This window comes from Aquarana catesbeiana, linkage group LG09 (assembly GCF_042186555.1).
Source record: "Aquarana catesbeiana isolate 2022-GZ linkage group LG09, ASM4218655v1, whole genome shotgun sequence".
NCBI lineage: Eukaryota > Metazoa > Chordata > Amphibia > Anura > Ranidae > Aquarana > Aquarana catesbeiana.
In genome coordinates this window covers 82,854,276-82,881,863 of record NC_133332.1, presented here as the reverse complement: position 1 = coordinate 82,881,863, position 27,588 = coordinate 82,854,276, and the positions used below count along the sequence as shown (strand labels likewise).

Here is a 27,588-nt window from a genome sequence, read left to right as displayed (position 1 = left end):
AAACACTAGGGGGCGATCAAGGGGTTAAGTGTGTCCTAGGGAGTGATTCTAACTGTGGGGGGAATAGACTACCACTGACATGACAGCGATCACTGCTCCCAATGACAGGGAGCAGTAGATCTATGTCATGTCACTAGGCAGAACAGGGAAATGCCTTGTTTACATCTCCCAATTCTGCCGCTCCTTGACACGATCGCGGGCCCCCGGCGGACACGATCGCGGGACCCGCGGGCACAGTCAAGGAGCTCACGGTACGCGCCCACATTGCGGTTTAAAGGGGACGTACCTGTATGCCCATTTGCCCAGCCGTGCCATTGTGCCGACGTACATCGCTGTGCGCTGGTCGGCATGTGGTTAAAATGTAACAGAAAAAAAAATTACATGAATGAATGAATGATTTGTAAAGCGCTGCAAATGCGAACTGAATCACCTCAAGGCACATATACAATGCAGTCTGTCAATAACATTAACACAATTGTTATCTCTGTGTTACATCATTTTATTAGTTGTTGATCCTGCCAGTAGATACATAATTTTTTCACTTTCTGTAACAGGCCAAATAATCCAGCAAAAGCAGTTACAGGGTGTGACAGACCTGGTATTAGACCCTTGCCCCCTTCACCGACTATGACAATTGACTAGTCATACTCACACCATTCTGTCACTGATAACGATAACATGACAATGAGATGCTGAGCCTCACCCTGCACAAAGATTTTCCAGCACGGGGGACCAACTTGTGCCCCCTGACTGAGAGTGATTCTCCCTGGGTTTGGTTAAAGAGGAAGTAAACCCTCTCTAAAAAAAAAAAAAAAAAACACCCTGCAAGACAAAGGCATAATGAGCTAGTAAGCATAGCAAAGGTACTCTTACGACTTTGGCATGTTGGTCATGAAAAATTACAAAAAACAGGAGAGAGGGGAAGAACAGGTACCCACAACCCCTATGGAAAGAGAGGAATAGATAGCCTTGGACAATCTTCTGGCACCTCTCGATGAAAAAAGATCTCAGAGAAGAACCCTGCCCTACAGGCCGGAGAAGACAAAATAGTCTATACCTCAAATCAATGAAAATACCCCCACCCCCTACATAAGTATCAATGGATTAAGGTTTTCCTTGACTCTGTCAAGGAAGACCTGAAAAGAATCAATTGTCATGGCGAGGTCTTGATAACCTATCCACAGTTGAAAGAAATGTACCTCAGCCACGTGGCTGAGGTACATCGATGATATCCTGGTGGTGTGGATGGGAAGCGAGGAACAACTTAAGGAATTTCTGTTCGGCCTGAATGAAAATGAGAGAAACATTAAACTTACTTATATGGTCAACCATACATCTATTCCCTTCCTAGATCTACTTATATCCAATGGGGGGGTAAAATTAACACATGTACCTACCGGAAACCAACGGCAGCAAATACCCTGTTACAAGCCTCAAGTCACCACCCTGAACCCCTTATTAAAGAGAACCTGGTGGGCCAATTCCTGGGAGTTCGCCAGAACTGCTCACAGAACCAAGTCTTCAAGGATGAGGCATGCAAAATGTTCCAGAAATTTAGGGAACGTGGGTACCCCCATAAGACCCTGAAGAAGAGACATGTAAAAAAGCATGGTCAAGTGACAGAAACAATCTATTGAAAGTAAACGCTAAGTCCAAAGGACAAAGGAAAAATCTCCCCCTCTAGGATTGTTACCACCTATGGTGCACAGTGGGAACAGGCGAGACAGATCCTCACCAACCATTGAAGTATCTTAACAAAATCCCCAGTCCTGGCAGATATAGTTGGCCCAAGACCCCAGCTTGTAGCCCAAAGGGCATGCAATCTACAGGATGCTCTAATTCACTCAGAATATATGAAAGAGAAAACGAGTAACTGGCTGACAGACCTGCCCCAAATTAAGGGCATGTATGCCTGTGGCCATTGCAAAATTTGCAGATATGTGGATAGATCTGCTGTGTTCACCGATGCGGATCACAATGTCAAATTTCAGATTAAGAATTTTATCAATTGTTCTGCTACAATTGTTCTACATGCTGGAATGTCCCTGTCGAAAATATTATATAGGGAAAACTGAACAACAGCTTAGGGCCCGCATCGGTGAACACAGTAGAATCATAGGGGAGGCCAACAGGGAGGATCGGGGAATGAAAAAGAAGGAGCTGACTCCCCTAGCGATACACTTTGCCGAACTCCACGGGGGGGGTAACCCTGAGGGCTGGAAGGTTAAGGGTATCCCTTAATCTCCCACCACGCAGAGGAGACTTTGACACTATATTGCTCCTGAAAGAAAAATGTGGGTGTACAGGCTAAATACCCTTGTCTCCACAGGGCTAAATACCGAATGTAACTTTAAAGTCTTTCTTCAATAGATTTTGATGTTAACTCAATGGTGAGTGTTCACCAAATATGATTATTCAATTTTTTACTGATCTATACTTGATTCCTTGAATCTTTGTCCAGCCTGGTCTTTGATATATCCTATTTCCTTTTTTTTGTGCTGTTCTCCTGCTACCTATTTCCCCCCTCTTCAATTTTCTAGAAACTGAACTATGGCTATCGCAGCAGAAACCAATTGCAATTGCTATTATAAGATAGGGACGTGAATGTTGAGAGTGACTAGTGGGGAAAAATTTAAATGCTGCCCGATTTATTAGGGTATAAATAAATGCCCAGCACTAGTCTCTCCCATCCCAGATGAAGCTCAAGTTGATTGGGCAAAACATGTTGGATTACACGACACCCTGTGAGTGATGCTCTGTTGTCACACTCAATGCAGCTTGTTCACCTGCACATGTTCTATGGATTCCTCAAGCACCCGGACATCCATCTTTGATCAGGCACATTCAGCCACTGCTCCATGAGACTTGATCTGAAAAAGTGGTGAACTATCCTACTCTCTGTGAAGCTCCCCATGCTGACTCCAGTCATGCACTGACCCCATGCGCCCTGTTAGCATGATCATACCGGCTACTCAGGGCTGCAGTGAAAGAGGAAAGTCATCACATCAAGGCTGGGTGAGCGGACTTACACAACCCCTGGCAACAATTATGGAATCACCAGTCCCTGAGGATGTTCCTTCAGTTGTTTATTGTTGTAGAAAAAAAGCAGATCACAGACATGGCCAAAAACTAAAGGCATTTCAAATGGCAACTTTCTGGCTTTAAGAAACACTAAAAGAAATCAAGAAAAATAATTGTGGTGGCCAGTAACAGTTAGATTTATAGAACAAGCACAGGGAATAAATTATGGAATCACTCAATTCTGAGGAAAAAATTATGGAATCACCCTGTAAATTTTCATTACAAACACTAACACCTGCATCAGATTAAATCTGCTTGTTAGTATGTAGGTAAAGAGAGTAAATCATCACACAGTGTTGCACAAGATGTTGGTTGTTCACAGTCGGCTGTGTCTAAAACACGGACCAAATACAAACAACATGGGAAGGTGGTTAAAGACAAGCATACTGGTAGACCAAGGAAGACATCAAAGCCTCAAGACAGAAAACTTAAAGCAATATGCCTTGAAAACAGAAAATGTACAACAAAACAAATGAGGAACAAATGGGAGGAAACTGAAGTCCACATCTGTGACCGAACTGTAAGAAACCACCTAAAGGAAATGGGATTTACATACAGAAAAGCTAAAAGAAAGCCATCTCTAACACCTAAACACAAAAAAACAAGGTTATAATGGGCTAACGAAAGGCAATCGTGGACTGTGGATGATTGGATGAAAATCATATTCAGTGATGAATCTCGAATCTGCATTGGGCAAGGTGATGATGCTGGAACTTTTGTTTGGTGCCGTTCCAATGAGATTTATGCAGACGACTGTCTGAAGAAAACATGCAAATTTCCACAATCAATTATGATATGGGGCTGCATGTCAGGTAAAGGCACTGGGGAGATGGCTGTCATTAAATCTTTTACTTATCCCATCTATTGAAAGGATGTTTGGGGATGATGAAATCATTTATCAAGATGATAATGCATCTTGCCATAGAGCAAAAACTGTGAAAAAATTCCTTGAAGAAAGACACATAAGGTCAATGTCATGGCCTGCAAACAGTCCGGATCTCAATCCAATTGAAAATCTGTGGTGGAAGTTAAAGAAAATGGTCCATGACAAGGCTCCAACCTGCAAAGATGATTTGGCAACAGCAATCAGAGAAGGCTGGAGCCAGATTGATGAAGAGTACTGTTTATCACTCATTAATCAATGCCTCAGAGACTGCGAGCAGTTATAAAAGCCAGAGGTGGTGCAACAAAGTACTAGTGATGTGTTGGAGTGTTATTTTGTTTGTTTGTTTTTCATGATTCCATAATTTTTTCCTCAGAATTGAGTGATTCCATAATTTATTCCCTGTGCTTGTTCTATAAATCTAACTGTTACTGGCCACCACAATTATTTTTCTTGATTTCTTTTAGTGTTTCTTAAAGCCAGAAAGTTGCCATTTGAAATGCCTTTAGTTTTTGGCCATGTCTGTGATCTGCTTTTTTTCTACAACAATAAACAACTGAAGGAACATCCTCAGGGACTGGCGATTCCATAATTTTTGCCAGGGGTTGTAGCACTTTTTGACTTTACATCTGGCTTTTGAATTGTGCAGTCATAATCAATTTAAATGCAAAGCAGTTCTAGCTCAGCTAGTGGAACAATTGGTTTAGCTGAGTAACACTGACCACTATGTTTTCAACACCTGAAGGGCTATCATGTAACGCTGACACACAGTGCTGGTTATACCATATATCCTCCATTCAGTGGAAATCCAAACTGTGGATTCAATAATTATCACTTTGGTTCTCCAATCTTTCAAAACAGTGCTTTTTGGAGTATCTCCCCCCTTCACATGTGACTTTTGGAGTCCTCACACAAACAGGAACCTGTATCTTCATGCAACCTGGCTATATTTTCAACAATCCCCCCTTTTTTGAGATGGTGTCATTGAACTCTGCATTTAATGATTACAGCATTATCGAATAGGCCACTATACAAGATAACGGGCCCATATGTGTTTGATGTGTGAATGAGCGATATGAATGCAGCAGTTGCTTTTTATTATAGACAACGTTGTCTGTTTTAATCTTTTCTGCTTAAGAGCTGGTGGTGGAATTTATATATCCAGTTTTTTTGTATCATTATCTAATTTGTAATAAAGATCCTCTTTCAAGCTGCTTAGTCCATGGTAATTACTTTTAGGTGGGGTTTCCCAACCTTTTTTTTTGTTCCTTGTCGGATCTATGCCTTCCCCTAGTAAAAGCACTTCCCCCACAGTGAGAAAACACATGTTAGGCACACATTTAACCCTTTGATTGCCCTAGATGCTAACCACCTCCCAGCCAGTATCATTAGTACAGTGACAGTGCATATTTTTAGCACTGATCATTACTAGTAAAAAAAAATATGTCCCCAGATTTAATTTTAAAAATCTGGTTACCTTACACTACAGACAGGTATATCCAGAGATTTACCATGTAGTGGCACTCTTCAAAAGACAGAAATTCTGACCCAGACCCCGTGCACGATATCACGTACGTATCTGCGTGGGGCGATCCTTAAGTGGTTAAAGAGGATGTTTTTTTCCATTGTTTCTTGATACATCAGATGTTATGTAGATAATTTAGGAAAGTTTTCATGCAAGGTGTTCACAACTTTTCTCCAGGATTTACAATGTTTTCAAGTTGTATACAGTTAGAAAAATTGTGAATTTTGGTGATTGCCATGTGAAGAATTTCAGTCTTATGTCGCGTACACATGATCGCACATTCCGACAACAAAATCCATGTTTTTTTTCCTTCGGATGTTGGCCCAAATTTGTCTTGCATACACACAGTCACACAAATCTTGTCAGAAATTCCAATCGTCAAGAACGCGGTGACATACAACACGTACGGCAAGCTGAGAAAAATGAAGTTCAATAGCCAGTGCGGCTCTTTTGCTTGATTCCGAGCATGTGTGGAATTTTGTTTGCCGGAATTGTGTACACGCGATTTTATTGTCAGAAAATTTGAGATCCAGATCTCAAATTTTGTTTGTCGGAAATTCCGACAAAAAATATCCGATGGAGCCTACACATGGTCGGAATTTCTGACAACAAGCTCCCATCGAACATTTCCCGTCGGAAAATCCGACCGTGTGTACGCGGCATTAGTCTGCATAATGAATTATATGGGCTGTAGTCGTGGCACCACAAAAAAATGGCAACAATTCTGCCACTGTATGGCAGAATTATATTATACTGTATAAGTAAGTTTGTTTTTCTTAAAAAAACAATGGTTTACAACCCCTTTAAGCCTAACATCAGCCTGGTGCATGTGAATCCACACATCTCAGTCGATGCATGAGGGTGTCATTAACAATTAATGGCACTGCTGTGTATCTGCTAAAGGGCAGCACGTTCCTGTGGTGTCAGGAAAGCGATTTTGCATGTATTCCCAAAACACAAACAAATGTGAACGCAGGCTAAATGTCTCAGTTTCATTGGTGGTCAGGGTAAATCTTCTCATTACATTGGGGCTTGGTGTACAATATTCACACTAATGGCCAGTGTGAAAGTCCCCCTTACATTGGTGGTCAGTGTAAATCCCTCTTTACATTGGTGGTTACTGTGAATGCTCCTATTACATTAGTGATCAGTGTAAATCCCCATTACATTGGCGGCCAGTGTAGAAACTCCTCTTTATATTAGTAATCGTTAAAAAATCCAAACTTGCATTTGTGGTCAGTTTAGAATCCTCCCTTACATTGGTGGTCCATGTAGAAGCCCCTTTTAAATTGGTGGTGAGTGTAAATCCCCCTTACATTGGTGGCCAGTGTAGAAATCCTCCTTTATTGGCTGTTGATGTAAAATCCCCCATTACATTGGTTGTTAGTGTAAATTCTTCATAACATTGGTGATCAGTGTACATTTCCTTTTACATCGGTGGTAAGTGCAAAATTGCCCTTACACTGGTGGTCAGTGCAAATTCTCCCTCACATTGATGGTCAGTGTAAATCCCCTCTCACATTGGTGGTCATTGTAAATTCCCCATTACATTGGTAGAATCCCCCACTGTATCCCAGATAGCAAGTAATTGTGCTGCAAGTTTAAAAACGACTTGCTAAGCTCTTGCTAGACTTGCCAGGCTTCACAATTTTGTTGCACAGTTGCAACAAGTCCGCATTGCATGACTCCAGATCAACTTTCTTTGCAAATATTTTGCAAGTCTGCTGCAAGTTCTGGTTTAGTTATGTTGTGTAATAGTTATCCCACCACAGGGGCCACTGTGTCTGAATTTTCATCATTGCTCCCTGCTATGTGTAAAGGCCCATACACAAAATCAGAAAATCTAAAGTTAAATTTCGTCCGATGAACGATCTGCCGTTTTTCTGATCGTTAGTATGCTGCTTTTGACAAATGATTACAAATTTTCGTCAGACAAAAACTGGATGTGCAGGTTCCAAAATTTTTGTCTGATGTGACCACAACATCTGATTTTCTTAGTACATGGTTTCGGACCCAAAAAATCGGAAGAGCAAGACTAGGCATGCTCAGAAATGAAAGCACACATACAAAAAAAAAATTCAACTTCTGACGCTGAATTCTGTCTTACGAAAAGTTTCTGATGATGAGTAACCTCTTCACTTTCGATTTGAGACTAGCATGGACCAAAAAAACGTAAAAAAAAAAATTTGTCCAATAATCTGATCTTGTGTACAAGGCTTCAGGTTTTTCTTTAATTGGTACTGGGGCCTGGTGTGCAGAGAGGTGAGTGGTATCCGCTCTGATATGGAGTTCTGAGAGTTAGGAATCAAGGAGTGATTAATCCTAATTATCCCATTGGTGGAGCACAATTTGGAATGTTTTATTTTTCCTTGTTTATATGCTAGCAGCTCACCTAAACAAAGACCACAACATGTCTAGTTGCACTTTTAGGAGAGGAGAGGAATGTGATTTTCCATAAAGGATCCATATATTAAAGCCTTGTCAGACCAGCTGTGGATTTCAATGCAGGAGAGGAGAGTGGAACGTGAACTGCCATTAAGGATTTGTATACCAAAGTGCCACTAGACCTGTTGTGGTCTTTGTTTAAAGTGAGCTGCTAGGGCACACTCCTGGTGGATGCCTGGATGGTGGGAACAATTCTGTTCACAACTTTCAAGAACTGTTCTTTGAGCACGTGATCTTTACATCTCATCACATTTTGATGCACATGTACTTTATTATTTGGGACTTATTTTATGTTTTTTTATGTAAAATCAGATGAATACCTGCTTTTGATTTGAGCACTTTTATCACTGTTTCACATATTATTGCATATTATTGTATTTCTTTTGTTTTTTAACCACTTCCGGAAGGCCCGCCGTCGTTTTACGTCGTTATGTCGGTAGCAGCGGAGGAGATCGGATCCTCTTCCTAGCCTGACATGGAGACAAGTGAGGGGAAGATGGCCCCCACCCGTCTTCATATTGCAGGGCTGGGCGTTGCTTCTGCCCAATGCTCTTAAAGGGACATTTTTTTTTTTTAAATGACATTACATTTTTTCTTTCTTTATTGCATTTTAGTGTAAATATGAGATCTGAGGTTTTTTTGGCCCCAGATCTCATATTTAAGAGGTCCTGTTATGCTTTTTTTCTATTACAAGGGATGTTTACAGGAATAAAAATGACCCAATTTTTTTTTTTTTAAAGAACAGTGTAAACACATGTGTGTGTGTATATATATGTGTGTGATATACAGTGGGGACGGAAAGTATTCAGACCCCCTTAAATTTTTCACTCTTTGTTATATTGCAGCCATTTGCTAAAATCATTTAAGTTCATTTTTTTTCCTAATTAATGTACACACAGCACCCCATATCGACAGAAAAACACAGAATTGTTGACATTTTTGCAGATTTATTAAAAAAGAAAAACTGAAATATCACATGGTCCTAAGTATTCAGACCCTTTGCTGTGACACGCATATATTTAACTCAGGTGCTGTCCATTTCTTCTGATCATCCTTGAGATGGTTCTACACCTTCATTTGAGTCCATCTGTGTTTTATTATACAGATTGGACTTGATTAGGAAAGCCACACACCTGTCTATATAAGACCTTACAGCTCACAGTGCATGTCAGAGCAAATGAGAATCATGAGGTCAAAGGAACTGCCTGAAGAGCTCAAAGACAGAATTGTGGCAAGGCACAGATCTGGCCAAGGTTACAAAAAAATTTCTGCTGCACTTAAGGTTTCTAAGAGAACAGTGGCCTCCATAATCCTTAACTGAAAGACGTTCCTAGAGCTGGCCGTCCTGGCCAAACTGAGCTATCAGCGGAGAAGAGCCTTGGTGAGAGAGGTAAAGAAGAACCCAAAGATCACTGTGGCTGAGCTCCAGAGATGCAGTTGGGAGATGGGAGAAAGTTGTAGAGAGTCAAGCATCACTGCAGCCCTCCACCAGTCGGGGCTTTATGGCAGAGTGGCCCGACGGAAGCCTCTCCTCAGTGTAAGACACATGAAAGCCTGCGTGGAGTTTGCTGAAAAACACCTGAAGGACTCCAACATGGTGAGAAATAAGATTCTCTGGTCTGCAGAGACCAAGATAGAACTTTTTGGCCTTAATTCTAAGCGGTATGTGTGGAGAAAACCAGGCACTGCTCATCACCTGTCCATTACAGTCCCAGCAGTGAAGCGTGGTGGTGGCAGCATCATGCTGTGGGGGTGTTTTTCAGCTGCAGGGACAGGACGACTGGTTGCAATCGAGGGAAAGATGAATGCGGCCAAGTACAGGGATATCCTGGATGAAAACCTTCTGCAGAGTGCTCAGGACCTCAGACTGGGCCGAAGGTTTACCTTCCAACAAGACAATGACCCTAAGCACACAGCTAAAATAACGAAGGAGTGGCTTCACAACAACTCAGTGATTGTTCTTGAATGGCCCAGCCAGAGCCCTGACTTAAATCCAATTGAGCATCTCTGGAGAGACCTAAAAATATCTGTCCACCACCGTTTACCATCCAACCTGACAGAACTGGAGAGGATCTGCAAGGAGGAATGGCAGAGGATCCCCAAATCCAGGTGTGAAAAACTTGTTGCATCTTTCCCAAAAAGACTCATGGCTGTATTAGATCAAAAGGGTGCTTCTACTAAATACTGAGCAAAGGGTCTGAATACTTAGGACCATGTGATATTTCAGTTTTTATTTTTTAATAAATCTGTAAAAATGTCAACAATTCTGTTTTTTTCTGTCAATATGAGGTGCTGTGTGTACATTAATGAGGAAAAAATAAACTTAAATGATTTTAGCAAATGCCTGCAATATAACAAAGAGTGAAACATTTAAGGGGTTCTGAATACTTTCCGTCCCCACTGTATATCACATATAGGGATGAGCCGAACACTCCCCTGTTCGGTTCGCACCAGAACATGCGAACAGGCAAAAAATTTGTTCGAACATGCAAACACAGTTAAAGTCTATGGGACATGAACATGAATAATCAAAAGTGCTAATTTTAAAGGCTTACATGCAAGTTATTGTCATAAAAAGTGTTTGGGAACCTGGGTCCTGCCCTAGGGGACATGGATCAATGCAAAAAAAAAGTTTTAAAAACGGCTGTTTTTTCGGGGGCAGTGATTTTAATAATGCTAAACAATAAAATATAAAGTGAAACAGTAAAAGTGTAATATCCCTTTAAATTTCGTAGCTGGGGGGCGTCTATAGTATGCCTGTAAAGGGGCGAATGTTTCCCGTGTTTAGAACAGTCTGACAGCAAAATGACATTTCATAGGAAAAAAAGTAATTTAAAACTAACTTGCGGCTATTAATGCATTGCTGGTCTGACAATACACATAGAAGTTCATTGATAAAAACGGCATGGGAATTCCCCACAGGGGAACCCCCAAACCAAAATTTAAAAAAAAAATGACGTGGGGGGTCCCCCTAAATTCCATACCAGACCCTTCAGGTCTGGTATGGATATTAAGGGGAACCCCGGCCAAAATTTAAAAAAAAAATGACGTGGGGGTCCCCCTAAATTCCATACCAGGCCCTTCAGGTCTGGTATGGATATTAAGGGGAACCCCGCACCAAAATTAAAAAAAAAAGTGTGTGGGGTCCCCCCAAAAATCCATACCAGACCCTTATCCGAGCACGCAACCTGGCAGGCCGCAGGAAAAGAGGGGGGACGAGAGAGCGCCACCCCCCTCCTGAACCGTACCAGGCCACATGCCCTCAATATTGTGAGGGTGCTTTGGGGTAGCCCTCCAAAACACCTTGCCCCCATGTTGATGAGGACAAGATGAAGAGAAGAAGATGAAGACAAGAAGATAAAGAGAAGAGCGGGAGCCTCCCTCCATGCCATGGATGCGGAGCGGCCCGAGGAGAAGAAGGGAAGAAGACGCTGCGGAGGAGATGCTGGATGAGAACACCAGAGGAAGAACCAGAAGAACCAGAAGAACCAGAAGAAGAAGAAGATGAAGGAAGATAGAAGTTAGAAGAAAGAAGAAGCATTTAAATAAAGGAATTGTCCAAAACTGTCTCTTGTCATTTTTAACATTTTTGACAGTTTTTTTGTGAAATGGTAGGACCCCCTTACCATTTCACACAGGGGGGAGGGCTGGGATCTGGGGGTCCCCTTGTTAAAGGGGGCTTCCAGATTCCGATAAGCCCCCCACCTGCAGACTCTCACAACCACCGGCCAGGGTTGTGGGGATGAGGCCCTTGTCCTCATCAACATGGGGACAAGGTGTTTTGGGGGGCTACCCCAAAGCACCCTCCCAATGTTGAGGGCATGTGGCCTGGTACGGTTCAGGAGGGGGGGGGGGGTCGCTCTCTCGTCCCCCCTCTTTTCCTGCAGACTGCCAGGTTGCGTGCTCAGATAAGGGTCTGGTATGAATTTTTGGGGGGACCCCACGCCATTTTTTTTTTTAATTTTGGCACGGGGTTCCCCTTAATATCCATGCCAGACCTGAAGGGCCTGGTATGGAATTTAGGGGGACCCCCACATCATTTTTTTTTTAATTTTGGCCGGGGTTCCCCTTAATATCCATACCAGACCTGAAGGGCCTGGTATGGAATTTAGGGGGACCCCCCCACGTCTTTTTTTTTACATTTTGGTTCGGGGTTCCCCTGTGGGGAATTCCCATGCCATGAGTTCGACTCAAACTCGAAGCTCATCCCTAATCACATATACATACACATACAGACAAACACACTCTAATGGTAAAGCCGGTACAGTGAAAGAAGAACGGTAGCACTTCGTGAATGGCAGAACTGGTTAGAGGGGGATATTTCACATGTACTTAGGGTGATTAGGGTGTGCCCAGGCACACCTGGCACACCTCCTGCGCATGCCTATTATCACCAGTTAATTGGCAAGAAAAAAAGAAGCAAGTGGCGCAAATCTATAATAGTGAACCCACTGCTATTACCTAATCCTTTACTAATCCCAGATGTGAAATGCATTCAATAGCATTGCCACTGATCCCAGGAGTCCTAGGAGTTTTCTGTTTATTGATAAGTCCCCTCACCTCTCCAGTCCATGGTGTGCAGACAGTGAGGAGATGATGTGCTGTAACCTTTATCAACCAGTCATTGAGCGGTAAGGATATGCAGTAACCTCTAGGAACCAATTAGTGAGTAGTAATAATATGCAGTAACCTCTAACAACCAATTGGTGAGTGGTATAGATGTCCAGTAACCTCTAGCAATCAATCAGTAAGCAGTATTGATGTACAGTAATCTCTAACAACCAATCAACAAGCAGAAGTCATGTGCTGTAACCTCTAGAAAATAATCAGTGAGCCATAATGTGTGCTGTAACCTCTAGCAGCCAGTCAGTGAGTGGCAATAATACACTGTAACATCTGGCAACAGGAATAAAAACTGATAGGCATTCTTAGCCCTCTCCACTCAATCCAAAACTTAAAAAAAGTTTTGCCTTTAGTTATACATTAACCCTTCTCTTCTCTGTTCTGCTACTGGCCACCTGTATGACAAAATCTCACTCCTGTCCTTCCCCAACCTAGCCATTTCTGTCTACAACAATTCACTGTTATTCTCTCTGGACACACTTCCCCCCTTGCTACACACAGAATCAGGCATGGACCCTACAAGCCTCAGAAAGACTTCAACCAATATAAATCTGCTCTGCAAAAATAAAATTCCTGCCTCCTTATTGCCAAGCAGACCTATTTTATCACTTTCATGAACACCCTCTTATCCAGTCTCTGTCAACTCTTCTCTATCTTTTTATTTATATCTAGCTATATCCAGTGGCGTAGCGTGGGTTGCCAGCACCCGGGGCAAGGCAAATAATTTGCGCCCCCCTAACCTGCGGACTTTTAGCATTCCCCGAGTCCCTTCAAATACAATAGTACTGACCTACCTGATTCCTATACTGACCACTACACTAACCTACTTGATTTCAACACTGACCAACCTGATTACTTTACTGACCATTACACTATACTGTCCACTACACTGAGAACTACACTGACCACTATACTGTCCACTACACTGACCACCATACTATACTGTCCACTACACTATACTGACCACTACCCTGACCACTACACTACACTGTCCACGACAGACCACTATACTGTCCACTACACTGACCACTACACTATACTGTCCACTACAATATACTACACTGAGAACGACAGCCCACTATTCTGTCCACTACACTGAGAACTACACTGACCACTATACTGCCCATTACACTGAGAACTACACTGACCACTATATTGTCCACTATACTATACTGTCCTCTACACTATACTGACCACTACACTGAGAACTCCACTGACCACTATACCATCCACTACACTGACCACCATACTACACTACACTGACCACCATACTACACTGACCGCTATACTATACTGTCCACTACACTGAGAACTACACTGACCACTATACTATACTGTCCACTACACTATACTGACCACCATACTACACTACATTGACCACTATACTACACTGTCCACTACAATGACCACCATACTACACTACACTGTTGACTACAATGACCACCATACTACACTACACTGTCCACTACAATGACCACCATACTACACTACACTGACCACCATACTGTCCGCTATACTACCCTGTCCACTACACTGACCACCATACTACACTAACTGACCCACCATACTACACTAACTGACCCACCATACTACACTAACTGGCCACTATACTACACTAACTGACCCACCATACTACACTAACTGACCACCATACTACACTAACTGACCACCATACTACACTAACTGACCCACCATACTACACTAACTGACCCACCATACTACATTAACTGACCCACCATACTACACTAACTGACCACCATACTACACTAACTGACCACATACTACACTAACTGACCACCACACTACACTAACTGACCACCATACTACACTAACTGACCACCATACTACAATAACTGACCCACCATACTACACTAACTGACCACCATACTACACTAACTGACCCACCATACTACACTAACTGACCACCATACTACACTAACTGACCCACCATACTACACTAACTGACCCACCATACAACACTAACTGACCACCATACTACACTAACTGACCACCATACTACACTACATGACCCACCATACTACATTAACTGACCACCATACTACACTAACTGACTTTCTCCCCCCCCCCGGGGCCAGTAACAAGACTCTCACGAGGGAATCTCACTCACCTTCGTGTCTGGCTGGCCTGCATCAGTCCGGAGGAGGAGGAGAAGACAGTGGAGGCTCACATTGCTTCTCTCCCCCGTGCTCTAGCTGCCATATTCAGTGTCCGGCGCAGCGCACTGTGATTGGGCGTATGGGGGTCATGTGCGGAGGCGGGACTTCAGGAGCGATTGCGGACAGGCCAGCTCTACGCCTCACATGACCCCCATACGCCCAATCACAGGGAGCCGGACACTTAACATGGGGGCCGGAGCCCGGGGACACAGGAATTTAAAATTAGGAGGAGGCAGACAGTGACGCATACTGGCGCCCCCCTAAATGTCACACCCGGGGCCACGGCACCCCCTGCACACCCCATGCTACGCCACGGGCTATATCTAAGTCTGTACATTGTCCTCAACTGCTTCCACCCATTAACTAACTCACTGCCCAGGAGATCACAGATCACTTCAAAAATAGGATTGATACAATTTGCAATTAGATCTCCACTGTAAAGGGCAGGCCATTGGGGAAAAGCTAGGTGAATGAATACATAGAAATAAGGGAATGATCAGCCATGACACTACAATCCGCAGCCACAACATGAGAGCCCATCACTACAAAGTAAGGCAAACAAACAACACAGGGAATAAATCTACACTAATACCTAGTTAAAATAACAAAAACATTTGAAAGTGTACAATACCTTTAACCACTTGACGACCGCCTCACGCTGATATATGTCAGCAGAATGGCACGGGCAGGCAAAATCACGTACCTGGTACGTGATTGCCTTCCCGCGGGCGGGGGGTCCGATCGGACCCCCCCGGTGCCTGAGGGGTCGGCTTTGGTCTGGCAGTGATCAGAGATGAGGGGGAGGCCATCCATTCGTGGCCCCCCCCTCGCGATCGCTCCCAGCCAATGAGGATCTTCCTCTGCCTCTGTGTAGTACACAGAGGCAGGGGATGTGATGTCATCTCTCCTCAGCTCGGCATTTTCCGTTCCGGCACCGAGGAGAGAAGACTGAAATGTGAGTGCACCAACACATCACAGTAGAACATGCCAGGCATACAATACACCCCTCTTTACTCCTCGATCCCCCCCGATCACCCCTCCCCCCCTGTCACACTGACACCAAGCAGTTTTTTGTTTTTTTTTTCTGATTACTGCATGGTGTCAGTTTGTGACAGTTACTGTGGTAGGGCAGTTAGTGTTAGCCCCCTTTAGGTCTAGGGTACCCACCTAACCCCCCCTAATAAAGTTTTAACCCCTTGATCACCCCCTGTCGCCAGTGTCACTAAGCGATCATTTTTCTGATTGCTGTATTAGTGTCGCTGGTGACGCTAGTTAGGGACGTAAATATTTATTTTCGCCGTCAGCGTTTTATAGCGACAGGGACCCCCATATACTACCTAATAAATGTTTTAACCCCTTGATTGCCCCCTAGTTAACCCTTTCACCACTGATCACCGTATAACCGTTACGGGTGACGCTGGTTAGTTCATTCATTTTTTATAGTGTCAGGGCACCCGCCGTTTATTACCGAATAAAGGTTTAGCCCCCTGATCGCCCGGCGGTGATATGCGTCGCCCCAGGCAGCGTCAGATTAGCGCCAGTACCGCTAACACCCACGCACGCAGCATACTCCTCCCTTAATGGTATAGTATCTGAACGGATCAATATCTGATCCGATCAGATCTATACTAGCGTCCCCAGCACTTTAGGGTTCCCAAAAACTCAGTGTTAGCGGGATCAGCCCAGAAACCTGCTAGCACCTGCGTTTTGCCCCTCCGCCCGGCCAAGCTCAGCCCACCCAAATGCAGTATCGATCGATCACTGTCACTTACAAAACACTAAACGCATAACTGCAGCGTTCGCAGAGTCAGGCCTGATCCCTGCGTTCGCTAACAGTTTTTTTGGTAGCGTTTTGGTGAACTGGCAAGCACCAGCCCCAGGCAGTGTCAGGTTAGCGCCAGTACCGCTAACACCCACGCACGCAGCGTACCCCTCCCTTAGTGGTATAGTATCTGAACGGATCAATATCTGATCCGATCAGATCTATACTAGCATCCCCAGCAGTTTAGGGTTCCCAAAAACGCAGTGTTAGCGGGATCAGCCCAGATACCTGCTAGCACCTGCGTTTTGCCCCTCCGCCTGGCCCAGCCCAGCCCACCCAAGTGCAGTATCGATCAATCACTGACACTTACAAAACACTAAACGCATAACTGCAGTGTTCGCAGAGTCAGGCCTGATCCCTGCGATCGCTAACAGTTTTTTTGGTAGTGTTTTGGTGAACTGGCAAGCGCCAGCGGCCTAGTACACCCCGGTCGTAGTCAAACCAGCACTGCAGTAACACTTGGTGACGTGGCGAGTCCCATAAGTGCAGTTCAAGCTGGTGAGGTGGCAAGCACAAGTAGTGTCCCGCTGCCACCAAGAAGAAGACAAATAGGCCCGTCGTGCCCATAATGCCCTTCCTGCTGCATTCGCCAATCCTAATTGGGAACCCACCACTTCTGCAGCTCCCGTACTTCCCCCATTCACATCCCCAACCAAATGCAGTCGGCTGCATGAGAGGCATTTTCTTTATGTCCTCCCGAGTACCCCTACCCAAGGAACCCCCCCAAAAAAGATGTTGTGTCTGCAGCAAGCGCGGATATAGGCGTGACACCCACTATTATTGTCCCTCCTGTCCTGACAATTCTGGTCTTTGCATTGGTGAATGTTTTGAACGCTACCATTCACTAGTTGAGTATTAGCGTAGGGTACAGCATTGCACAGACTAGGACACACTTTCACAGGGTCTCCCAAGATGCCATCGCATTTTGAGAGCCCCGAACCTGGAACCGGTTACAGTTATAAAAGTTACAGTTACAAAAACAGTGTAAAAAAAAACACAAAAAAATATATAGAATAAAAAAAAATAGTTGTCGTTTTATTGTTCTCTCTCTATTCTCTCTCTATTGTTCTGCTCTTTTTTACTGTATTCTATTCTGCAATGTTTTATTGTTATTATGTTTTATCATGTTTGCTTTTCAGGTATGCAATTTTTTATACTTTACTGTTTACTGTGCTTTATTGTTAACCATTTTTTTGTCTTCAGGTACGCCATTTACGACTTTGAGTGGTTATACCAGAATGATGCCTGCAGGTTTAGGTATCATTTTGGTATCATTCTTTTCAGCCAGCGGTTGGCTTTCATGTAAAAGCAATCCTAGCGGCTAATTAGCCTCTAGACTGCTTTTACCAGCAGTGGGAGGGAATGCCCCCCCACCGTCTTCCGTGTTTTTCTCTGGCTCTCCTGTCTCAACAGGGAACCTGAGAATGCAGCCGGTGATTCAGCCAGCTGACCATAGAGCTGATCAGAGACCAGAGTGGCTCCAAACATCTCTATGTCCTAAGAAACCGGAAGCTACAAGCATTTTATGATTTAGATTTCGGCGGATGTAAACAGCGCCATTGGGAAATTGGGAAAGCATTTTATCACACCGATCTTAGTGTGGTCAGATGCTTTGAGGGCAGAGGAGAGATCTAGGGTCTAATAGACCCCAATTTTTTCAAAAAAGAGTACCTGTCACTACCTATTGCTATCATAGGGGATATTTACATTCCCTAAGATAACAATAAAAATGATTAAAAAAAAAAAAAATGAAAGGAACAGTTTAAAAATAAGATAAAAAAACAAAAAAATAATAAAGAAAAAAAAAAAAGCACCCCTGCCCCCCCCCTGCTCTCGCGCTAAGGCGAACGCAAGCGTCGGTCTGGCATCAAATGTAAACAGCAATTGCACCATGCATGTGAGGTATCACCGTGAAGGTCAGATCGAGGGCAGTAATTTTAGCAGTAGACCTCCTCTGTAAATCTAAAGTGGTAACCTGTAAAGGCTTTTAAAGGCTTTTAAAAATGTATTTATTTTGTTGCCACTGCACATTTGTGCGCAATTTTAAAGCATGTCATGTTTGGTATCCATGTACTCGGCCTAAGATCATCTTTTTTATTTCATCAAACATTTGGGCAATATAGTGTGTTTTAGTGCATTAAAATTTTAAAAAGTGTGTTTTTTCCAAAAAAAATGCGTTTGAAAAATCGCTGCGCAAATACTGTGTGAAAAAAAAAAAAATGAAACACCCACCATTTTAATCTGCAGGGCATTTGCTTTAAAAAATATATAATGTTTGGGGGTTCAAAGTAATTTTCTTGCAAAAAAAAAATAATTTTTTCATGTAAACAAAAAGTGTCAGAAAGGGCTTTGTCTTTAAGTGGTTAGAAGAGTGGGTGATGTGTGACATAAGCCTCTAAATGCTGTGCATAAAATGCCAGGACAGTTCAAACCCCCCCCCCCAAATGACCCCATTTTGGAAAGTAGACACCCCAAGCTATTTGCTGAGAGGCATGTCGAGTCCATGGAATATTTTATATTGTGACACAAGTTGCGGGAAAAAGACACATTTTTTTTTTTTGCACAAAGTTGTCACTAAATGATATATTGCTCAAACATGCCATGGGGATATGTGAAATTACACCCCAAAATACATTCTGTTGCTTCTCCTGAGTATGGGGATACCACATGTGTGAGACTTTTTGGGAGCCTAGCCGCGTACGGGACACCGAAAACCAAGCACCGCCTTCAGGCTTTCTAAGGGCGTAAATTTTTTATTTCACTCTTCATTGCCTATCACAGTTTCGGAGGCCATGGAATGCCAAGGTGGCACAAAACCCCCCCAAATGACCCCATTTTGAAAAGTAGACACCCCAAGCTATTTGCTGAGAGGTATAGTGAGTATTTTGCAGACCTCACTTTTTGTCACAAAGTTTTGAAAATTGAAAAAAGAAAAAAAAATGTTTTTTCTTGACTTTCTTCATTTTGAAAAACAAATGAGAGCTGCAAAATACTCACCATGCCTCTCAGCAAATAGCTTGTGGTGTCTACTTTCCAAAATGGGGTCATTTGGGGGGGGGGGTGGTTGTGCCACCTGGGCATTCCATGGCCTCCGAAACTGTGATAGGCAGTAAGGAGTGAAATCAAAAATTTACACCCTTAGAAATCCCAAAGGCGGTGATTAGTTTTCGGGGCCCCGTGCGCGGCTAGGCTCCCAAAAAGTCCCACATATGTGGTATCCCCATACTCAGGAGAAGCAGCTAAACTTATTTTGGGGTGCAATTCCACATATGCCCATGGCCCGTATGAGCAATATATCATTTAGTGACAACTTTGTGCAAAAAAAAAAAAAAAAATGTCACTTTCCCGCAACTTGTGTCAAAATATAAAATATTCCATGGACTCAACATGCCTCAAAGCAAATAGCTTGGGGTATCTACTTTCCAAAATGGGGTCATTTGGGGGGGTTTGTGCCATCTGGGCATTTTATGGCCTTCAAAACTGTGATAGGTAGTGAGGAGTAAAATCAAAAATTTACGCCCTTAGAAATCCTGAAGGCGGTGATTGGTTTTTGGGGCCCCGTACGCGGCTAGGCTCCCAAAAAGTCCCACACATGTGGTATCCCCGTACTCAGGAAAAGCAGCTGAATATATTTTGGGGTGCAATTCCACATATGCCCATGGCCTGTGTGAGCAATATATCATTTAGTGACAACTTTTTGTAATTTTTTTTTTTTTTGTCATTATTCAATCATTTGGGACAAAAAAAATTAATATTCAATGGGCTCCACATGCCTCTCAGCAATTTCCTTGGAGTGTCTACTTTCCAAAATGGGGTCATTTGGGGGGGGGGTTTGTACTGCCCTGCCATTTTAGCACCTCAAGAAATGACATAGGCAGTCATAAACTAGAAGCTGTGTAAATTCCAGAAAATGTACCCTAGTTTGTAGACGCTATAACTTTTGCGCAAACCAATAAATATACGCTTATTGACATTTTTTTTACCAAAGACATGTGGCCGAATACATTTTGGCCTAAATGTATGACTAAAATTGAGTTTATTGGATTTTTTTTATAACAAAAAGTAGAAAATATCATTTTTTTTCAAAATTTTCGGTCTTTTTCCATTTATAGCGCAAAAAATAAAAACGTCAGAGGTGATCAAATACCATCAAAAGAAAGCTCTATTTGTGGGAAGAAAAGGACGCAAATTTTGTTTGGGTACAGCATTGCATGACTGCGCAATCATCAGTTAAAGCAGCGCAGTGCCAAATTGTAAAAAGTCCTCTGGTCTTTAGGCAGCCAAATGGTCCGGGGCTGAAGTGGTTAAAAAATCGCCTATGTAAAATTTTGAATTTCATAGGTCAAAAATCAGAATAAAAAAAAAAAAAAAGAAAAAGAAAAGAATCTCCAGTAGTTACATGAAATGTAAGAAATGTTCATGCCCTCTATTAGACAGGTTTCACTGTAACGGGGCTTCTATTGGAAAGTTTCACCTCTTGTTCTGATGACAGTGGTGTATTTTTCGATTTCTCATTATTTTCTTTCTCTGAAAATGGCCTTTGGGACATATAGTGAATCTGCATAGATAGCAATAAAAACTTGACAGGGGTTGTAATGATTCCCTCCCCCCCCCCAATAAATATATATTATATAATATATATATATTATATTATATTATATTATATATATATAATATAATAATTTTTTTTTTGTCTATATACACATTAACTTATTGCTGTCTGGAAACTTTCAATAAATATGACTGTCCTGTGAGAAGAGGAAGAGAGACCAGGACTGCAGTAAACAGGCACATCGCTGGATTGAGAGAGGACTCAGAAAAGTATTTAGGGAAGGGGGAAGGAACAGGTAGTGGATATTTTTTCACCTTAATTCAGGGAATGCATTAAAGCAGAGGTCCGCCCACCCCACGAAAAATTTAAAAGTCAGCAGCTACAAATACTGCAGCTGCTGACTTTCAATATATGGACACTTACCTGTCCAGGGAGCCCACGATGTCAGCACCGCAGCAGATCTTCGGGTGCAGCTGCCGCCATTGCCGGTTAAGGAACCCGGCAGTGAAGCCTTTTGACTTCACAGCCGCATGCGTGAAGCACGCTGCGCTTTTTAATTGGCCTGGCAGTGGAGGAAGGAGGAGGGGGGCTGAGCTTCGCTGCGTCACCATCTCCTGGAAGTGGGGAAGAGGACCTGTTAAAAAACAGGTCCCCCTTCCCCCCTCCCTGCGAAAGGTGCCAAATGTGGCACCGGAGGGGGGTGGAGATGAATAAGCGTAAGTTCCACTTTTGGGTGAAACTCTGCTTTAAGGTAAAAAAAATTGACTTTAAAACCACTTTAATGTGTGTGTTACTGCAACAAGCCAAAATGCATGTTATGTGTAATGCACATCTTTCCAATGTACCTGTGTCCCAGCACGTCACAATGTACAGTCATGCTATATTGCTAAAATAGTGCATTTGTACATAAAGAGACCCTGTCAGGTCTTTTTGACGATTCCTAATGGCAAGTCCCTCTAAGAGGTAGTATGCTCACCTCTCTGGTGGCCCATGTCTGCAACTTTCCCTTTGCTCCAGCTCTGTAGACTTCTTAAAGCCCAACTTTCAGTTTGAATCAGCTAAATATACCCCAGGTACCTCAAGAGATGTGTAAAGTCTTAGTTTGTTTTCATTAGAAAACAGCCACAGCCAGTGTAGAAAAGCCTGAACCTCTGGCTTGGGCATTTGAATTAATGACCTAAAACAAATATGGAGATCAGGCTTTCTGACTTTCCTGATCTAAATACCTATTCCAGGTCAGTGACTCAGGAAGTACTGAAGCTAGTGTTTTTCTAACAGGCAATGACACCAGCACAATAATATTTTTAGAAAGAGGTCAGAAATGAGCAATGGAAGCACCCATATTTATGTTACACAATGTGGAACCACTAGCCGCACATGCTCACCTTCCCTTTGCTCCCTCCCTATGTTTGGCAGACAGAGAGAGGAGGCAATTTTGAGATTACACAGGGTTGAGATAGCTTTTCCTGTCCCCATGTTACAGTACTGGGTGCCTATTTGCCACGCACTGTCACAACCAATTGGATAAAGGAGTGTGAGTCACATGCCTCCCTAGATATGAAAGTGGCATGTTTATTTCTTTGTTGACAACTAAACAGAACAGTGTGGAAGTGAAATGAAAGCTGAATATGTGCCCGATCCCTCCTCTGTACAGTGAACATGGAAGTGCGTTGTTCTAAGCTCTTCTGTGATCACATCTGTCAGATCCTGGCCAGCTAGAGTCTGGAAAGGAGCAGACTGAGTACTGTCCAGTTTAGTGAGATCTATACTATCCAGCCTCAATTAAATTGTGAAAATGAAAGAAAGTACAACAACACTTAATGGGACATACACCTTATAAGACTTAAAGTGTAACTACACTGCATCTGAGCACCACAAACCAAAAAGGTTATTTAAAGAGTAGGTCCACCCCCCCACGAAAAAAAGCCGTCACCATTCCTGGTAAGGGTACGCGGCCTACTGTGCATGCGCAAAGAGTACTGCACTTTATAATTGGTCCGGCGGCGGAGGAAGTAGGAAGGGGGCGAACGCGGCCCCGTCTCCCGGAAGTGGGGATAGGTACCTGTCCAAAAACAGGTACCAGTTCCCCACTTCTCCTCGAAAAGTGCCAAATGTGGCACCGGAGGAGGGGAGGGGAGGAGACGTATAAGCGGAAGTTCCATTTTTGAGTGAATCCATTTCCATTACCCATTCCTTCACCGATAGGGATTGTATTGATCGCCAATCTCAGAATAATCAATTTCGCCGCTGTCAACCAGTGTCTGAGCAGACCCAGCCCTCTGGTTGGTACAGAACACAGATTACCTGACTCCACCTGATAATATAGGTTCTCCCAGCAGGCCAAGGGATTCAAGAAAACCCCTGTCCATTGGCTGAGATAGCCCACATATCCATAACCTGACCTTGGGTCACCCTTCTCTTATCTAGTACCGCCAAGTACCCGACCACCTAGTGGTAGAAGAGAAAAGTTCAACAAGGCAAAATTTAAGGAGAAATCAATAGATCTCTATCAATCAACCAGGATAACTACTCCTGGCAAGTAAATTTGTGAGGAGCTCCCTGCCTAAACTATAGGGTTCTACATAGGCTTATTGCGTTTTTTTTACCAAAAATATGTAGAAGAATACATATTGGTTTAAACTGATGAATAAATACCACCAAAAGAAAGCTCTATTTGTGGGAAAAAAAAGGACATCCGTTTTGTTTGGCTACAGCATCACATGACCACGCAATTGTCAGTTAAAGCGACGCAGTGCCGTATTGCAAAAAATGGCCTGGTCATTAAGGGGGTAAAGCCTTCCGGGGCTGAAGTGGTTAAACATGTTTTTAATGAGATAGCTAAGTATAATCAGTTCAATTGTGAACTCACTCTGTTTGAATAGATATGCATTTCTGGGGAAATAACTTCCCATTCCATCTCTTTTTTGTATAACTTATTACTTTCAAAACAACATCTGGAGAAAGTATATTATTTAAGAGAATGGGAAATGAATATTTGTTTAACAGAACAAGATATATCTAGATGTTTCTTACTTACATATATACTGAGTATGGCTAGCGAGATGCAAGAAAGAAACTGATGGTATGGATCTCCTTATAAGTTGCACCAAATATCTCCTTTAAATTCAAATAAATGTTGGTGATGCCTCTCGGGGGTTGGCACACTCTTACACATCTGGTGGAGCGGCCCTCTAATTAGGCAGTTTTGGGATAAAGTTGCACAGGTATATAATAGGGTAGTTCCAATAGATTACGAGTGGACACCCAAGATGGTGTTGGTTTCAGTAATTCCTGGTACAATTTCCTCAAATAAGAAGTCATTACTCAAGTTCTTTATTGATGCAGCCAGAGCTCTGATACCGAGACACTGGCAGTCTGTCAAATCCCCAACGATTGGGGAATGGGCAATACAGATGTGCTGTTTAATAAAGATGTGGAAGAAGTTGCACAACAACATGATAGATGCAAGGTCTTTCATTTAAGGTGGACACCCTGGATTATCTATATGGAAACAGATGATTTTAGGACCTTAAGGTGAAGTTTTGTATCTGTGAAATTGATGAACCCCTTTGCTCCTAAGGGTAAAACTAATCTAAATGCCACAATTTTGCAGCTTTTGACATGTGTTAGTAAAACCGTACATATCATCACAATTACTTTGTGCATCCAGGTGGATTATACCTTGTTTTTTCAGGACTAATTGGGCTTTCAACTGGTGATAAATGTTAAAGCATATCTCCTGATTTTTTTTTTATTATCAAAGGAAAACTAGCCCAAAATAGTAAACAAAAATATATATTTTTTAAATTTAGCTGTATATTTCTTGGTGCTACCATAACCTACCACCAAAGAATAACCCAAATTAAATTCTCCTGCTCCTGGTGATCACAGTGATACCACATATGTGTATGTTAGTTGTTGTACGTACTGGTAGTACAGCCCAAAAACAATGGTGCACATTTTTGCTTTTTTTTATCCTACCTACTGTAAAACACACTGGCACTAACTGACAATGATACTACTTAAAAAAAAAAAAAAACTCTGTTCAAAAAAATTACTGACCCTGACCTTGATCCAAACGCTAACCCTGGCACTGTCCTAAATCAAACCTTGATCTAGGTATTTTTTGTATTTTTTTATTATTATTATTTAAAGTGCTTGTCAGAAGTTTTTTTTTTATCTTAATGCATTCTATGCCTTCTGTGTGTAGCAGCCCCCCCCTGCCCCCTAACACTTACCTGAGCCCCATCTCTAACCAGCGATGTGCACAAGTGTCTCAGCCCTCTGGGACTCTCCCTCCTGATTGGCTGAGACACAGCTGCATCGCCATTGGCTCCCACTGCTGTCAATCAAAGTCAGTTAGCCAATTAGCAGAGAGAGGGGGCAGGGCTGAACCACGGCTCCATGTCTTAATGAACACAGGGAGCTGTGGCTGAGCTCGGGTATCCCCATAGCAAGCTTCTTGCTGTGCGGGCACTTGACAAGAGGGATAGGCCAGGAGCGCTAGTGAGGTACCGGAGAAGAGTATTGGGGCTGCTCAGTGCAAAACCACTGCACAGAGCCCTTAAGTATAACATGTTTGTTATTTTTAATGAAAAAAGCCCAATCCAGTGGGGCTGCATATTTGTGTTGCATGACATGAAGAAGTTAAGGTGGATAAAGTGAAATAAGCTCACTATTTGGATATGTCTCTCTTATTGTGCTTATGCTTTTTTTTCTTGTTGTTTTGTTTTGTTTTAAGGGTGTCAAATAGAGTTTTAGGAAAAATAATGATGATATTAGTATTTCTACAAGACAGATATATAGGCATGTATAGAAATACATATGACTAGACTTTATGCATGTTTAAGGAAGAGGAAATATGGATACTGAAGGACTTTTGTATTCTCCCCTTTTATATTTTATATCTTTTACTTTTACCTTACTGTTTTGGTTTTGTACTTTTTTCCCTGTTTCTTATAACATTTTATAAAAATAAATTGAGCAAAAGTGAAAAGAAAGGAAAAAAAAAAGAGCCTTTCATGGGAAACACAAAAAAAAAAAAACAACAGCAGGCATCTGCTGAAACCATGCACCAAACCTACCATGGCCTAAAACTTAGCCTTTTATTAGACAACTATATAAAATGCATATTATAGGGAGTATAAAGAAGTCACAGAAAACTGCCAGGTGTGTGACCTTGTTTATAGGGCAATATAGATCTAGTACAGATGCATGATATAATAGTCATAGATGGTCCCAGTAATAAGCTCAGACGCGGGTTGGAAATGACATCAGCTGCAGGCTGGATGGAGACATGGGAAGCAGAGATAGAGAGCAAGCTTGTGCTGGTTGCCGTGACAATGCCTTTTACGAGCATGCGCTTTATCAAGTCAAGACAGAGACAATCAGGTTATTTATATTAAACTAAAGGTAAAAGCCAAAAAGTAAAAAACAAAATTGGATTATCAGGACTGAGTACTAAAAACGGGACTCGATAACCAAAACCCATTCATGTTCAGATCCAGGGGGGATATTTTAAAAATTATCTATTTAGTTATATATTATATGAAAACTGAAAAAGTAATTAAAAAATATATATATAAAAATGAAACAAAAATCAAAAAATGTAAAATACAAAAAGAAAAAAGAAAAGAAAAAATAAAAAAAATATGAGAATTACTGATGGTTTTCCACCTTTGTCTTACATTAAAAAAACTCTTTGTTTGAGCCAAAAATACAATTCTATTCACCACTGAAACTTGCAGAATAACTTATGGCTGGAGAGAATATATGTACACACAAGATAATAACAAATAATAATATACTAGAACCATTATCAGTACATGTAATACATTTGAATGCATAAAGGATTACAAAATGAAAACAAGTGAAAAAAACACTCACCAGGCCTTTATATATAAGAGAAATTATTTATAAATATTGCTTCAGATGGAAAACAACTTGGTCAAACGATGAGTACCGAAATTTTCCCGAGACTTGTGGCAAAATATAAAATATTCTACGGACTCAACATGCTGCTCAGCAAATAGCTTGGGGTGTCTACTTTCCAAAAAGGGGTCATTTGGGGGGGGGGGGGGGTTTGAACTGTCCTGGCATTTTATGCACAACATTAGAAGCTTATTTCACACATTACCCACTCTTCTAACCACTTGAAGACAAAACCCTTTCTGACACTTTTTGTTTACATGAAGATTACTCTGAACCCCCAGATATTATATATACATTATATATATACATATTAAATAAAATAATTAGTTGCGCTGATATTAACCTACCAATCAATCCGTGCACAGTTTGTAAATAAATCAATCCCTCCAAGTGAAAAATAAAATACTGATTAGAATAAATCATATATATAGGGGTCTGGTCATGTCAGAAACACTATACAAATAACCTGTAATCTAGTGCTCCACAGAATAAATCACAGGCAGCAGCTGCCTGTGATATTGGGTAAGTACAAATATAAATAAATAAATA

At 42.2% G+C, this 27,588-nt stretch overlaps 1 long non-coding RNA gene across 1 annotated transcript in view; it reads right to left on the bottom strand.

The window, feature by feature from the left end:
• Positions 1–27,072, bottom strand: part of LOC141107858 (uncharacterized) — a 39,332-nt gene extending 12,260 nt beyond the window's left edge. Inside the window, exon 1 of the long non-coding RNA XR_012235976.1 lies at positions 26,995–27,072. This is a non-coding gene — a long non-coding RNA (uncharacterized lncRNA). The remainder of the gene's footprint in view (positions 1–26,994) is intronic.
• Between the last annotated feature and the right edge of the window lie 516 nt (positions 27,073–27,588).